This window comes from Ambystoma mexicanum, chromosome 12 (genome assembly GCF_040938575.1).
Source record: "Ambystoma mexicanum isolate Mex_15411 chromosome 12, UKY_AmexF1_1, whole genome shotgun sequence".
Lineage (NCBI taxonomy): Eukaryota > Metazoa > Chordata > Amphibia > Caudata > Ambystomatidae > Ambystoma > Ambystoma mexicanum.
In genome coordinates, this window is record NC_090936.1 from 538,427,762 (window position 1) to 538,443,186 (window position 15,425).

Consider the following 15,425-nt stretch of genomic DNA (forward strand, 5'->3'; position numbering starts at 1 on the left):
CACATCTTCACAGGTTTAGTTGCCATAGATATTTCTAATAAGTGCTTGAAGATAATGCATTCACTACTTTCAACAGTGCCAAATGCTTTGCTGTGATACGTGCGTCTTGACTATGATAATGCTGTGTTTTTAGGGCTCCCCTTTTCAGGTCTCTCCCAAATGCAACCTTTTCACAACTCACCTGCTGGACTTATTGCAGGCCTGAACAAACATGCCTGCATTAACCCAATTCATACTAAATTACATTGGTTTGAAGAGGGTTTCTCAGTCTTTTGCAGCAATGTTTGTAATGGAGGCACTGGAGGAAATCATAGGGATTGGGTGACCTGCCATACATATCACTATGGCAAACGTGGAGACTGTGCAGTGGCTGCCTATGTAGGATTTTTGAAAGCATTGTGCAACATCCGACGATTGGCGGGGGAACACTGAAGGAGGTGAACACGGTACACCTGTCTCTCAGGCAGGGCCGTCACAAGGTTAGGACTGGTGCAAATAATTGTCTTGGGCACCAATGGAAAAGTGGCCATAGTCGCAAATGGCAATTCATTCCTTTTGTGACAGACTGTTTGAATAGTACCCTAGGTTGAGTTTTTTGATAAAATATGATGCAAATTGTGCAAAATAAACAATATCCAGCCACAATGCTAAAAACTACTAGCCACATAGTAAAGTAACTCACAAACTGGCCCAGCTCAGAGAGGTGCAGTGTAGTGCTCTTTCTTCGCACTGAGTTTTTATCACTACTCAATAACTAAAGGTAATGGTCATGTTTCGGCTTATTTATGGTGCCACTGGCCAAGTGCAAAAAATGAAGGGGCCTCATCGCATTTTTGCCCCGGGCCTCACCTCACCCAGTGACAGCCCTGCCAGCGGTGGTTCTAATTTGCTGCCAGGGGTCTATGACAGAGGGGCGCTTCGAAGCCGTGGTCCTGCACGTCAAGTGTGCTCAAAGTGGACACCGCAAGGACACATGTCAGTGCCCGGGCCGTGACATTGGACTAGAATAATGTTTAAATGTATATATGCCATTATACTCCCTGATGCAACAAGGAACACCGATAGATATCCAATGCTGCGATACTTCATGGCCTCATGCTTAAAGTGGACCCTCTACAGAGACTTGTCACCAGTACTCCCTCTGTGTTTTCTGAATTGTCCAACTACTTTTGTAAACATTTTTTAATTTTTAATTCCGGTTTAAAAAAAATGTTTCTCCTGATATTTAAACGGCGTATTGCATTTTCTTCTATGAACATTTAGTTTAGGGAGGCGAAGCCAGGAAAACCACGATTTGTCATGTACGAAACTGGAAATTGTCGACTCTGGTGGCATGGGGCAAGCAATTTGGCTAACATGCATGTAAACAGAAAAATAAATACATAACATAAGAATACCCTTTTGTCCTGCCTTCCAGCCCAAAGCTCAAGCCTGTGCCGTTTATCTCGTTCGCTGCGTTAGCACAAGCTCTTCCCCTATCACTGAAGCGAACACCGGGGTCACCCAGGGGATGATGTGCTAATGGGAACCGGGTTTCTCCGAACTGACGGGAGACGGCAGGAAGCAGCTCTGACAGAGAGAGCTCCTCCTCCTCCTCCTCCTTCCCCTCCCCTAGCTCCCCACCAGAAAGCCCCGAGTTAAAAAAAAAAGAAGCGGCAGATAAACAAGACCCGTACAGAGAACGTCGCAAGACTCCAACAGTCCCATAACGGAGTTGCTGTGACAGAGGTAGGTCACCTTCCAGGGAGGCAAGAGGGGTCACGGGCGATGCAGCACCTGAAACGTCTTGCACTTTTTAAGTAGGGCATGCTATGGGCCAAGAATGAGTAAGCTCCCCCTAGCAACAGCGCCGCGAGAAACTTTCTCTCCTTTCCACGCAAACCCCCCCTTCCCCATCCCTCCCAACAGAGCCCTCAAAAAGACAATACTCTGCAGCTGGCATCTTCTTAACAAAGGCCTAGACTTATCAGTTTAACTTTGCCATCATCGTTTTCTTTGTTCATGTGAATATTTAGTTGATTGGGCACTTCTATTTGAAAGGCCGTAGTACATCTCCCGTTAACTAGCAAGTTTGTATTTTCTTCAACACAATGTGCGTCACAAAGTAAAACGCCATCTGTAAAGCTTGCTATATAGTCATAATCTCTGCTATTTTGGCACAGAAAAAAAGGATAGTATTTTTGTTAATACTCACATTTTCTGAAGCACTCTGCATTAGACATACATGCCAACATTCTGACACTCCTGGGAGCGAGATTTCTACAGAGAAATCGGGAGACAACAATTTCCCCATAGGAATGCATTGGGGAAATAATGATTTTAGGCGGGAGAACATGAAAAATAGCAGTATTTTTCACTAAAAAATCGGGAGTCTCCTGCCTAAATCGGGAGGGTTGGCATGTATTTTGTGCTAAACAATGGCTAACCCCCTGCACTGTCGTGAGCGGGGTTTAGATTCTGTTAAGAGGCACAGAGGCATTATGCAATATCATTTTTACTCTCGAAAGCAGCAAAGAATATAACATACTTTAAAACGTTAGCTCTTTTAAAACATGTAAAACCAAAATTAACATTTTAACAATTTTGGAGAGGACCCCAATCCAAGATGGCAGCCTCATCCCTCTACACCAATGGGGGTCCGAGCTCCCCTATAAAGCCTTATGCACATAGTCCCTTGTCCTCTCCTGTAGCTGTTGGGCAAAGGCAAGAAAAGTCCAAATGAGCGCTGAGACCCATCCAGATAGCGATGTCCAGCTCCTATGGAACTCCTTCTGGTCACTCTGCGAAACTCCTGCACGAACCACATCCTCAGAAGGGCACCGCAACAAAGCAAACACTTAATGAGGGATGGAGGGCAGGAGGGCTAATCCTCACTTCTGACATGATACAAGTTCAAAGCTCTTGCAAAACCACATTAGCAACATGTTGGACCTTGTTGTGACCAAAGTTCTTAAAAGTAGACTTCCTAGACCAATCAGCTGCTTTAAGGTTATCTTGCAAACTACCCCCAAAGAAAACAGACTTAGAAGCCATAGCGCCCCTACAACAGTGGACCCCGAAGAGAGAGACATCCACCCCTGTCTCCTTCATAGCCCACCGCCCGAATGTGGCGGAAGAAACCGCTCCAAAGGGCATCCTAATGGAAATAAGTAGCTGAGAGACAGCGGGAGGCCGGTAAACAGCAGTTACATTCATGACATTGCAAACATTTAACCACACATCGTTTCTGATGCTCCCTGAATAAAGGATAAGAAATTGAGGTGATGAAATTCTTGGTCCTACGAGTGACAAAGAAGGTCACGCCTTCAGCAGAATATAACTTATTGTCCCCATCTAATGCCTTGACATACAAAACTCTTTAATGCTAGTTTCGCACACAGCTGCTGATTTGACAAAGAGTCATTATGAGGCCAGGACTGAAACAGGTGAAAAACCAAATTAACATCCCAAAAGGTTGAATACTTAATCCTAATGGACCGTAATGCCTTCCTGACCAGGAAATGTGTTCCAACCGGTTCCCCTTTAACTCGCCTATATGCTTCCCCTCCTGGCAGAAGGTTTCTAAAAAATTGACCCAGTTCTACGTAGGGGCAAAAACAAGATCAACGCCCCTTTCCACAGACCAGCTCGCCCACGCAGAAGAGTAGGAAACCTGAGTGGACCTAGCCCAAGTGTCCCTGAGAAACTGGACAGTGTCCCCTTGAAAGCCCAGGAATCGCAGAAATCTTCCAACCGATGAGAGGCAGTTGACCCTGCAGCACAAGCTTGTGCGTACCCCCCTCCCTCTCAAGATTTGTGAGAAGAAGGGGAAAGGACGGCAGCAGTGGGGAACATCTACAGCCAGCTCTAACAGAGTCGGAAACCACACCTGGGATGGCCAGACTGGGGTGATTGGTACTAGAGACACCTGCTGTTTGTGAACTTGCAGGAGAACCCGAGGAATGAGTGAGAAGGGGGAACTGCATAACCCCTGAGGCGCTTCCAGTCCTGTAGGAAAGCATTTTCTGCCTTGGCCTCCGGATGCACACATCAACTGAAGAACCGAGGTGCCTGGCAATTGAGGCGAGAGGCGAAGAGATCAGTGCAACACGGACCCCAGACCTCTACCAGGAGCTCAAAAATGTCTACGTCCAGTCGCATCCATCCCAGAGAAACCTGGAATTCCAATCCGCTACTGTGTTCAGTAGACCTGGGAGATAATCTGCCTGCAGCGTTATTCCCCTGTTGAGACAAATGCCAGAAATCCAAAGCCAGATCTACTAGCCCCTTGGATCACGTCCCTCCCAGCTTGTTGATTTATTGTACCGCAGAGACATTGTCCATTCTCAGAAGGATGCAACAGTTCACTTTGTCTTTGGCCAGACTCTTCACCGCAAAGGACTCTGCCAGAAGCTCAAGACAATTGATAGGCAGAGACCTCTCTTGAATAGACCACTTTTCGCTGTGGGTATTTCCTGACACGTTGCTCCCCACCATGACAGACTGGCATCTGATTCCAACACCACACTGGGAAACGGACCAAAAATAGCTGTCCCGAAGCCACCACTGGAGCTCTTGAGAGTATGGAGCCCCTTGCCTTAAATGAGCATTCTTCAATCTTTGAAGGGCGTGATAATGAAGGGGAACCGGAAAAATGGCCTGAATATAGGCCGACAACATCCCTATTCTTGCTAGCTACCAAAGGGAAAGAGACCCCCTCTTCAGCACAGGCTTGATCTGCCTACGAATGCCATGAATTCACTTCGGGGAAGAAGGAGCTGGCACAACTGAGAATCGATAACGAAGCCCAGAAATTGGATGCATTGTGAAGGCACGAGGACCAACTTGTCTAGGTTGATGACAAACCGCAGGCTCTGTAGAAGAGAGGTTGCTAGCCTGAGATGGACATGAATCAGTTCCTGCTGCTGGGCCAGCAGAAGCATGTCGTTTAGATAAATGATTATCCTGACACCCTTCATCACTGGGCGTAAAAGCTTTGTGAAGCACCACGGAGCTGATGTCAGCCTGAATGGGATAGAGGTAAACTTCCAGTGCCAATCCTGCCACTGAAACTGCATATACTCCTGATGGGGAGGATACACTGGAACTACCAGATAAGCGTCCTGGAGATCTATCTCGCACATCCAATCCCTGGGAAGGAGAGAGTCTCTGAGGATATCAATCCCCTCCATTTTGAAGTGTAAGTACCTCACAAACTTATTGAGGGCTTTGAGATTTATCACTGGGCGGAACCCCCATCTGGATTGGGTACAAGAAAAATCAAACTGAGGAAGGGAGAATCACTGCATGAGGCGGGATCCACAGCTCCTTTGAAAATTAGATCTTGATTTTCCTTGTCCACCAGATCCTGTTTTTCCTGACTGAAAACCAGCGGACGAGGAAGAGCCTCCTGAAAGGGAGGGGCGGGGGGAGTAAAATTGTATCCGAAACCCATACACTGTCTGCAGAACCCATGCACCTGAGGTTGGAGCTGCCCAGCTGGGGAGAAAATGAGCTAACCGCACCCCTAGTTCTTTCTGGTAAGAAACACTTTAAGGCTAACTGCTCACCAGATAAGGCAGTGTTGGCATTACCTAGGAGGCACATGCACCTTTGAATCCAGCCCCTGAAGACTGGCATTTCCACTAGCAACTAATATGGCCTTCACTCCACAGAGCGCGGGTGTTGAATATTTCCCGGATCAAAAAAGGGCTCCCCCATAGTGTCTTTCAGCACTTCCTGCTCCTTCCTAACCTCTGTCTTCCTAGCTTGCTTTATTTCTTTTGGGACTGGACTCCTCCGAGGATGTGAAGGAAGAGGAAGAAGGGGAATCTCTATGTCTCCTGCTCCTTTTCTGGGACCGGGAACCCAAATCCTCCGTGGAGCCTTCTGCATTGACCTCTTTCTCCAAGTTCTTAGTCGGGGCCACACATTTCCCATGAGTATGAACCTTGGCTCCTGAACTACCCTGTGGAGCAGCTGCCCCCTCCCCCCGGAACAGTGATCAGTAATGGCTGCAATAAGGCGGTCAAAGGCCAAATCCAACATGGTGTTAAGATCCCACAATGCACCATCTACTGACTCTTGTACCACCCTTCACATCTCCTTACTTCCTGTGGCCCGGATCCCACCTCGTCCTGCCTACTAGGAACCCGTTCTGAGGAACTACCACCCTCCACCAACACACTATATTACCAGCCCCAGAACCTTCAGACGCTGCCATACTACCAAGCAACCAAACCACCCTTAGCTTCACCAAAGGACTCCTCGAGCAGAGGCTTCTGCTGCCTCAGCAGGCCAGAGCCATGCTTCAGAGGACAGGAGGAAAAAGCTTGAGCAGGCCTTGTTGTAGTGTGATTGTGCTGAGAACCCTGAGCAGCACTCTGGCTCTTTAGAGTGCCCCCGCCGCTCCTACGTGCCTAGAAGGCAACCTCTCCCATTATGAGCACACTGGCCCCACACGTGCCCCCTCCGGCACTGTCACAAAGAGAGCGCACAGCCCTGTTAATGCAGGCAATTAAGGACGATTGCGCACTGATGTATTCACCGGTGCATGGGCCTGGGCCACACATGCCCACACCAACGTGTCGGGGCGCACTCCACACAGACTGCAAGGCCCTGGAACAAATGCTGACAGCGCTGAAGAAAATCACCTCTGCCGAAGTAGGAGACAGCAGGTAGATCCGCGAACAGCACAGTGCGAGCCCCCACCCTCCTGAGCGCTTGCGCTGAGGATTAATATAAACAAACTCTCCCGGGCAGGTGCCCGGGCACCACCAATGCAGGAATACTATGATGCAACCTTACAACGTTCCCCAATTGACACTATGAAACAAGAATACTAATGTTACACTAAGAAACAATCTGCATAAGAGCTCATTACAGTAGAAAGTACTTATCTGCTGTGTCGAGGAGCAAAGAAGAGGCCAAGGGTCTATGTTCAGAAGGCTTTATAGGGGAGCTTGGACACCCATTGGTGGAGAGGGGCATGACTGCCATCTTGGAATGGGTTCCTCTCCAAAATTGTTAATTTTGTTTTACATGTTTTAAAAGAGCTAATGTTTAAAAGTATGTTATTTTCTTTGCTGCTGTTTTTCGAGAGTACAGAAGATAACGTGTAATATGAAGCCTCCGGTCTCGACATAAACTATATGCACTAACATAGGCAGTTTGGTACTGTTCGAGCATGGAAAGAGACTGCTCCCCCTGCGCAGCCCCTACATCTAGAGGCCTCTGAGGTCACCCCATGGAGGTGCGAAGATCTCTTCGCCCTCCAATCCTGGAGCATCCCTGAAAAGGGGCATTCCTCCCTTTCCTGCCCAGGGCAGCCTTTTTATTGCCCTACTTCACTTCCTGAGGGGTCACCATGCCGGTGACCCCTGCATCTTGTGCCTTCTCTCTGTAGAAGGAGGCAGGGGGCTCAGCCCTCTGCCATTTTAAGCCTTAGCACCCTCAGCCCTTCTGGGGCCATGCCAGGGGCTTCCACTATGTGTCATTAAGAGCAAACTTATAGTAGAGTAAAACTATACATCCCAAAATGTCCCATTTAATTCAGTAGATGCCAGCCCTTGTATTGACTTTCCATTCTGGGATTTGTAGTCCTGTGTGTGTAATGAGGGCAATCCAGGTCTACAAGTACCAGAATGCAAAGTTAAAACTAGGACTGAACTATTACCTCCCGAATAGCATGGGGCATGTTAGCATGTATGTAAAAGAGAGGAGATTTTTTTAGGTGTGCATTATTTTGTATTCTTGGAGTTTTAGTGTTTCGGTGTTCAAATTAGGATGTGGAAAATAAAGCTACAATTATCTTATGGCCTTAACATTTGTCTATAATGCAGCGGTCTTCAAACTTGGGGGCCGGTCACCATAAGGGGGGCCCGAAGGATGGCCACAGGGGCATGAGGCTCTTCAGAAAGTGAGTAGGGTGACTGCTTTCAATAGAAAATATTAACAAATATGGCATCTGGGGGACCAGTCAACACTATTTTTACTCAAGGGGTGGCTTGACACCAACATTATTTACTCCAGAGGGTGCTCAGCATGAAATAGTTTGACTAACACTGTCACTATAGGGAGTATTACATTGGTTGGATTATAATGTGATTTGTGTGTCGTATATTTGAACCAACTAGAGCTCTGAAGATATGTGGTCAAGTGCCTGAATTGCTGAGCAGTTTTAAATTCTGGCTTCATTGCATATCCAAAGTATGTGTGTTCCCGGGCAAACACTTTATTTTAACTGTCCTGTCCTGACTGCAAACAATTGGAGATCATAGAAGAGATTTGTAAAATGTCTGCCTTAAAATGGGATAGATTTAATGTTTATGGGGGAAATGGTGTTGCCTCGTGCTCCTCTCCTAGTAGCCCCCAGCTGTCGGCTAGAATTGAGGTATTTTAGCGATGGACCTCCTTTATACCATATGACTTGATTTGACAGGAGAATACATATTCTCAACAGTAATTTAGGGAACCACATTTTCTAACATAGCGCACCAACAGCAGCAGAGCAACATTAATTTGCTCTCCTGCTCCTGCTTGTTACTCACCAGAGTAGCTTGGACCATGCAGGTCTCTGCCCCAAAGCAGAATGAGTGAAACTCTTTGCTTTGCCATGTAGTTGTTCTGTCATTGGATCTTTTATATCACGACTTTGGCCCAGTGGAGTAACTTTGCTGAAAATGTTGGGGGGGACATGACATCTGAAAATAAAGTGCCCCAGCCAAATAAATGGGGACAACATGGTGTACCATGAAAGTTGGGGGGGGGGGGGCAAACACCCTTGTCCCCCCCCTAAAATTACGCCCATGCTTTGGCCGCTTAATAGTGTTTTGGTGCTTCAGCACCTGCAAGTGAGAGATGTGGGGTAGGCGACTGTTGTAGAAGGAGCAGTGCAAGGTTTGCTTTATTGTAGTTTGTGTGTGCAGACCAGAAAAGGCAGGGCTCTGTGTGGTGTGTAAATATGTAGGTGGTTTGCAAGTTATCTGGAGCGGCGGTTAATGTGGGCGCCAGGTTGTTACTGTGAATTGTTTGTATGATTGTCTGTTGCCTGGCAGAGGGGTGTTTAAGAAAATGGTAGACTGTGGTGCTGGTGTATCTGTGGTGGGTTAGTTCGGTTCTAAGGGAAATTTGCAGTGTGCGTTCCATTGTGTTAACATATGGTGTTTTCGATTTTGGAGTGGTGTGCTGTTAGTTACAGTAGGATAGTCAATGATATAGAGGTGGTTATTGTTGCCATACCTTGCCCAACAGACCACCCAATAACTGTAGACAACCTCTAACTTTGGAAACATCGGAGGAGATCGCATTTATTAATTTATATCCACAGAAACCATTCTTTATACAGCTTTTATGACTGGTTATACTTTATTATGTGATGTCATGTTCTGCAACACTGTGACACAAATTCGGGGCCTAAAATATGTTGCCAATTGCCCAGGGCTTCCCTTATGGTTGCCCACTGACACCTCAAAGACTCTCCAGCCACAGTGCCACTAAGGTTTACATGGGATTATGGTACAATGCAGCTGGACATGCACCATGAACTAGCAACAAGAAGTCTTAAGGCACTGTCAAACCCTGTGAGAAGCAAGTTATTTAAGACATGTAAAGCCTGTCGGAGGAGCCATGGCAGAGCTAGGGTGATAAATGGGGTCTGTTACATGTATGTAATTCTATGCGGGGACAATGGTATGTTTCCTCCCCACCCCCATCTTTTGTGGCACACCATTTTGTGCCACTGATTTAGCAGGGGCCCCTTTCATTTAGATTTCATGTACCACCCACTCCCCCCACCCGCCCTCAACATTTTCAGCAAAGTTACTCCACTGGTTTGTTGATCCCTCCATGTGTCCCGCCCGGTCCACCACTTGCTGCTCGCTTAGCCCGTGACTTGTATTGACATTGCAGCTTGCAATTACGCTCCGGAAGGTGCTATGCGCATTCACAAATTACAATACATGCATGACAACAAAGTCTTTTTATCTTTGTGGTATTCCCCTTCCTCTTCCAATCCCCTGGCTCTGTACTTTTTATTAGGTCTGTAGTCCAGATGTGAGCAGTGTTTGTTGGTGGCATATCCGCACCGAAAGTGCTACTTTTATCTTTATACGTTTACTTTTTGTAGATGCCTGACCTGAACCCACACCCCCGCCCGACACATCTATGGCTTTGGTGCTACTATAATATTTGCAAATGCCCCTCCACCTGGGACCCATGTGGCAGCCTGCCTTACTGGTGTGGACTGACTTCAGCCTTGAACTGAGGGAGCAAGGATAGTGGCAACACCATTTTGATAAAGAACATCTAAAACACTGGGGTATAAATATGCGCGTGAGTGCTGTTTGTGTGTATGTGCAGGTGTTTGCGCAAGAGAGTTTGAATGACTGAGTTTTTGCATGTGTATGTATGTGTTTGTTGGGGAATGGTTATGTTATGTTATTTTGCATTTATATAGTACCTTATATACCATTGGTGTGGTCTGAAGGCGCTGGTAGGTTGAACGCCCTTGGGAACCGAAGTTCAGGTCAGTAGAGAGAGTAGAGAGAGTTAAGGTGCTAGTGGGCACCGGGTATGTGTGCAGCTGGTGCGGTATTCGTGTAATAGCTGCTTCTTAGCATTAGGTGTGGTGGTTGAGAGATCTGGAGTATGTGTTTGTTCTGGCAGGAAATATCCAGACCGGATGTAGCCGAGTTAGGCCTGAGGAGAACGCCTGGCTGGGGGTGAGTAACCAGCAGTGATGACTTAGAATGATGTGGAGTCTGCAGATAATGTTGGTATGAGAACAGTTATACCGAATGGTGTCATAGTATCTCTGTGTTCTAGCTGAGTGGTGGTGTAAAGGAGAGTGTAAGCGTGGTGGTATGATATGATGGGTTATATGGTCCGGATTCATCCCCTCTACGCGCTCATCCCCTCTACGCGCTCATCCCCTCTACGCACTCATCCCCTCTATGCACTCATCCCCACTATGCACACCTCCTCTCCGGTACCTCTTTTCAAATGCACTCATTCGCTCATATGAACTCGTCTGCTCTATTTATTTGACGGCCCTACCCACTAGCCCGTTCGATGGGGTCCTCCGCTCTACACATTCCTCTGCTCAGGTCGTACATCCCGTTCCGCTCATCGGTCCGTTCCCCACATTCTATATGCATTTGGTGCTCGTTCATTTTACATGTTTATCCGTTCTACGCACCCACACGGTCTGTGTAATTCATCCGTTCTAGACGTTTGTCTGCTTTAATCCCTTGCGTGCACTACATCTTCATCTGCTCTAGACATTCATCCACCCTACGCACTCACCTGGTCCCCGCACTCACCTGGTCCCTGCACTCACCTGGTCCCCACGCTCACCTGGGTCCCGCTCTCATCTGGTGCACAGGCACCATGGATATGAGGGCCTTACCATGAATGGGATTTACAGTGATACACTGGCAAACATTCTGGGTACCATCATGATTTGTTTACAGTTGGAAAACTGGCATATGTTTGTGCACAGGAATCAGAAAACGTGTTTTACCAGGAAGTTCTGGCATGTATAATAGACAGTCTGCTTGAACATGTGCTTTACATTCTCAGTGCTGACCTGCATTGTGTACAGGGCACCATCATTAAAGTGTTATAGAGTGGTAATGCTGATCTATATTTGGTCACATGGCCTATATCAGACATAGGTACCATGAACATGTGTTTAGAGTGGCAGAGCTGGAATATATTTTAGGCACCATCATGAGAGTGTTTTAATACAGGCATGTATCTGGTAATGGGTAGCATGGAAGAGTGTTTTATGTGGAAATGATAACATATATATGCTAGATGAACATGTACTACAGTAGCCATGCTGGTGTATATTGTGGGCTCAATATACACCAGCAGAAGACAACACACGCAGTGCATTCTGAATTACATTTCAAGTGGTGCTACACGTGTCTTTAGGGATGTGTGACTATACTTTCTCTCAATGCTACTAGAACCCATGTTTCACATGCCCAGTGGTACAGGCAAGCAACATCTCACTTTGCTGTGCTGCATTTGCCTCACTAGGGGCCCAGGGCACAGGCACCTTTGCCCTCCCCAAACCCCACTTAAAACTAAAGAAATTAAAGGATCCAGAATCTCTGGCCACGGTATAAGGAAGAGTACTCCCTTAAAGTCCCTTTGCCATCTTCATCGTTATTGGAATACAACAATGTTTACAAGTGGCATTTCGAAGGCAAAATTCGTACGTCATGACCAGGGCATTTGTGTTCTAGCATAGGTGCAGGACACTTTTTAACAAAGGCCCCAAGACTTCTAGAGAACTCAAAATGCCAAATTCACAAAAATACAGATCCGTGCAGAGCTCAGGCAGTAGCTAACAACCAGAGCCAAGATTACAGTGAAATAAGGGAGGATAGGAACGGCAGAGAGAAGGTACAAGATGGCAATTTCCAGGATGCAAGCAGTATACTCCCAGATTAATTAAGAGTACAACTAGTCTTTGTTAGCCAGGTGCAGCCAAACGACTCTATGAAGAATAACTGAGTGTCTCCAGTTGCAACAGAAAACACAACACTTACATTAATATTAGTTAAATTCTCAATAAATACGGGATAAATCTATCCCACACACGGTCCCACACGTGTCTCACAACTGGAAAACATTTGCTATTCATTAGAAGCTTACACAGATAGGACACCTGCTGTACTCCCTACACGGACACACAGACACGAGACATCGTGCAAGGCCAAGTACAAAGAGATCACCCTGGCTGATGGCTTGGAAAAAGGACTGGTCATTTTGTAATTGGAAGAAAAGCAATCCGTGGACTTCTCTCCCTCTACTCTACATCTGCCTCATGTCTTGACAATCTGTCAATTTTCCAAGGTTGGTTGGCAGAAAGCCAACCTATCAGCGCCTCTGGTGTTATGCCGCCCATGAAGTAAGGGGCCAACCAATTACATGTTGTAGAGATGATGTACTTTTACCTTTATCAATATAGGGGTGGTCTCAGGAGGAGACATCAGGCAAGTATTTTATTTTATTTTATTTATTTTTATTACACGCCCAGACCCTCGGGTGTCACTGCTTGGTTATAAGACAGTTTAGAAATTAATAAGAAACATCATTACAATAGTTACATTACATCAAAGATACAATTTACAGATATTCACAACCATATACAGTGGGCCGGCATCCTGCCTATAGGTGCAAGTATTGGTTAAAGGGATGGTTCGCCCAAACATTTTTATTTCAAAAATAGATAGGCAATATTAAAAAAAAAACATTGGCATTTTTTTTTTCCAATTCCCTATGTAAAATTTTGAGCAATTGAAGCTCAAAATTTGCAAAAGCAAGCACATGGGCACATCCATTTTGTGAAATGGATGCCCGTCTGTGCTGGGTTTTGCTTTTGCGGCACTAATGAAGGAAAAGCCAGCCAGCTGTAGTAAACAAAAGCTACCACTGGGTGGCTTTTCCTTTATTGGTGCCGGGACTCGGAGGACGCGGACCAGAGATTACAGGCAGAAAAGCTGCAGCTGCATCTCGGTAAGTGCTATTTTTTTTTTTTTTAAATAAGCACTAGCTGCGTTTTTTTTTTTTAAAGTTTTCCGGGCTGGAGGAGCCCTGAAAACTTAGAAATAAAACCGCAGCTTTAAAAACGTATTTATGTTTGCGGTCGCTTTTGAAGCGACCGCAAACATAAATACAACGTTATTGTGTTTGAAAACGCTGCGGTTTTTCTTTCTAAGTTTCTCAGGCTCTTCTGAGCCTGAGAAACTTAGAAAGAAAAACCGCAGCGTTTTCAAACACAATAACGTTGTGTTTCTGCCTAAATCTGCTTTCCCATTTGGGGCTCTAGGGCTCCCCGGGAGCCCTCGAGCCCCAAATGGCAAAGCAGATTTAGGCAGAAACACTGCAGCATTTAGCATTGCAGAAAACAACCGCGTGGTGTTTCTGCCTAAATCTGCTTTCCCATTTGGGGCTCTAGGGCTCCCCACGGGGAGCCGGTGGAGCCTGAGAAACTTAGAAAGAAAAACTGCAGCGTTTTCAAACACAATAACGTTGTATTTATGTTTGCGGTCGCTTCAAGGGCTACCGCAAACATAAATACAACATTTTTAAAGCTGTGATTATTTCTAAGTTTTCCGGGCTCCTCCAGCCCGGAAAACTTAGAAAAAAACGCAGCTAGTGTTTATTTTTATAAAAAAATATATAATTTACCGAGAAGCAGTTGCAGCTTTTCTGCCTGTAGTCTCCAGTCCCCGTCCTGTGTGTACAGCACCAACGAAGGAAAAGCCACCCAGTGGTAGCTTTTGTTTACTACAGCTGGCTGCCTTTTCCTTCATTAGTGCCGCAAAAGCCAAAGCGAGCACAGCGGCGGGCATCCATTTCACAAAATGGATGCCCCCATGTGCTTTCTTTGAACTTGATTTGCTCAAAATTTTACATAGAGTCTTGGAGAAAAAAAAAATTGCCAATTGATTTTTTTTTAAATATTGCCTATCTATTTTTTAGATAACAACATTTTTTGGGTGAACCATCCCTTTAAATAACCAGGTTTTTAGCAGTTTCTTATAGACCGTGAATGATGGTTCTTTTTTTTATATTGATGGGTAGGGTGTTCCAGTGTGGGCTAGCGTGGTGAAACTGTTACCCCCGCTCTAGTGGTTTTGAAGCGAGGGGGGGGCAGGAGGAATTTGTCGTTGGATCTTAGTGATCTCTTGTCGACTTTGGGGTGTAGAGTATTGTTGAGATAGGTCCTTTTTTGGTCAGGCATTTGTATGTGATACATCATGTTTTGAAGATAATTCTGGCTTTGATGGGGAGCCAGTGGGCATCTTTCCTAGTCTTAGAGATATGGTCTGATTTTTTTTTTTTCATGCCTAGAGCTGCCCTCAAGACTTTGTTTTGCAGGAGTTGCATTTTGGCTAGGTTAGTGTTGGATGTGCCTAGTAGTAACACATTGCAGTAGTCCAATTTCAATAGGACTAGAGCTCTGGCTAAGGTGAGGCAGTTAGCTGGGTCAGAAATTGTCGGCTGAGAGCAATTAGTTTGGAGGTGTAGGCCATGGATGAGGCTAGCACGTTGATCTGTTTAGTCCTGGTCAGGCTGGCGTCAAGGTACACGCCCAGTGTTTTGACTTGCTTCAGCACGGGAATATTGGTGCCATCGATATTGATGGTTGAGTATTCTTGGTGAAGGGTTGCTATTTTGGCTGGGGAACCTACGATGAGGACTTCTGTCTTCTCATCGTTGAGACATAGGCTGTTAACACCATCCAGTTTTGTATAATGACGTACATTTTGTTGATTGTTATGGTGTCCTGGTCATAGTTACCTGTGAGAGGTATTAGGATCTTGGTGTCATCCGCAAAATTTGTGTATATGACACCCATATCGTCAAGTGCTGAGAACAAGAGTTTAGTGTACGCGTTGTACAACGTGGGAGAGAGGCAAGAGCCT

The 15,425-nt window shown here is 46.0% G+C and overlaps 1 protein-coding gene across 3 annotated transcripts in view; it reads left to right on the plus strand.

Moving 5' to 3' along the window:
- The first annotated feature begins 1,586 nt into the window (after positions 1-1,586).
- LOC138513754 (membrane-spanning 4-domains subfamily A member 15-like) overlaps positions 1,587-15,425 on the plus strand; it is a 249,455-nt gene continuing 235,616 nt past the window's right edge. For 2 of the 3 annotated variants that reach the window (XR_011281807.1, XM_069628842.1), the window contains exon 1: positions 1,587-1,728. The gene's annotated coding sequence lies outside the window, so the exon portion shown is untranslated. The remainder of the gene's footprint in view (positions 1,729-15,425) is intronic. The other variant, XR_011281808.1, reaches the window with a different exon arrangement.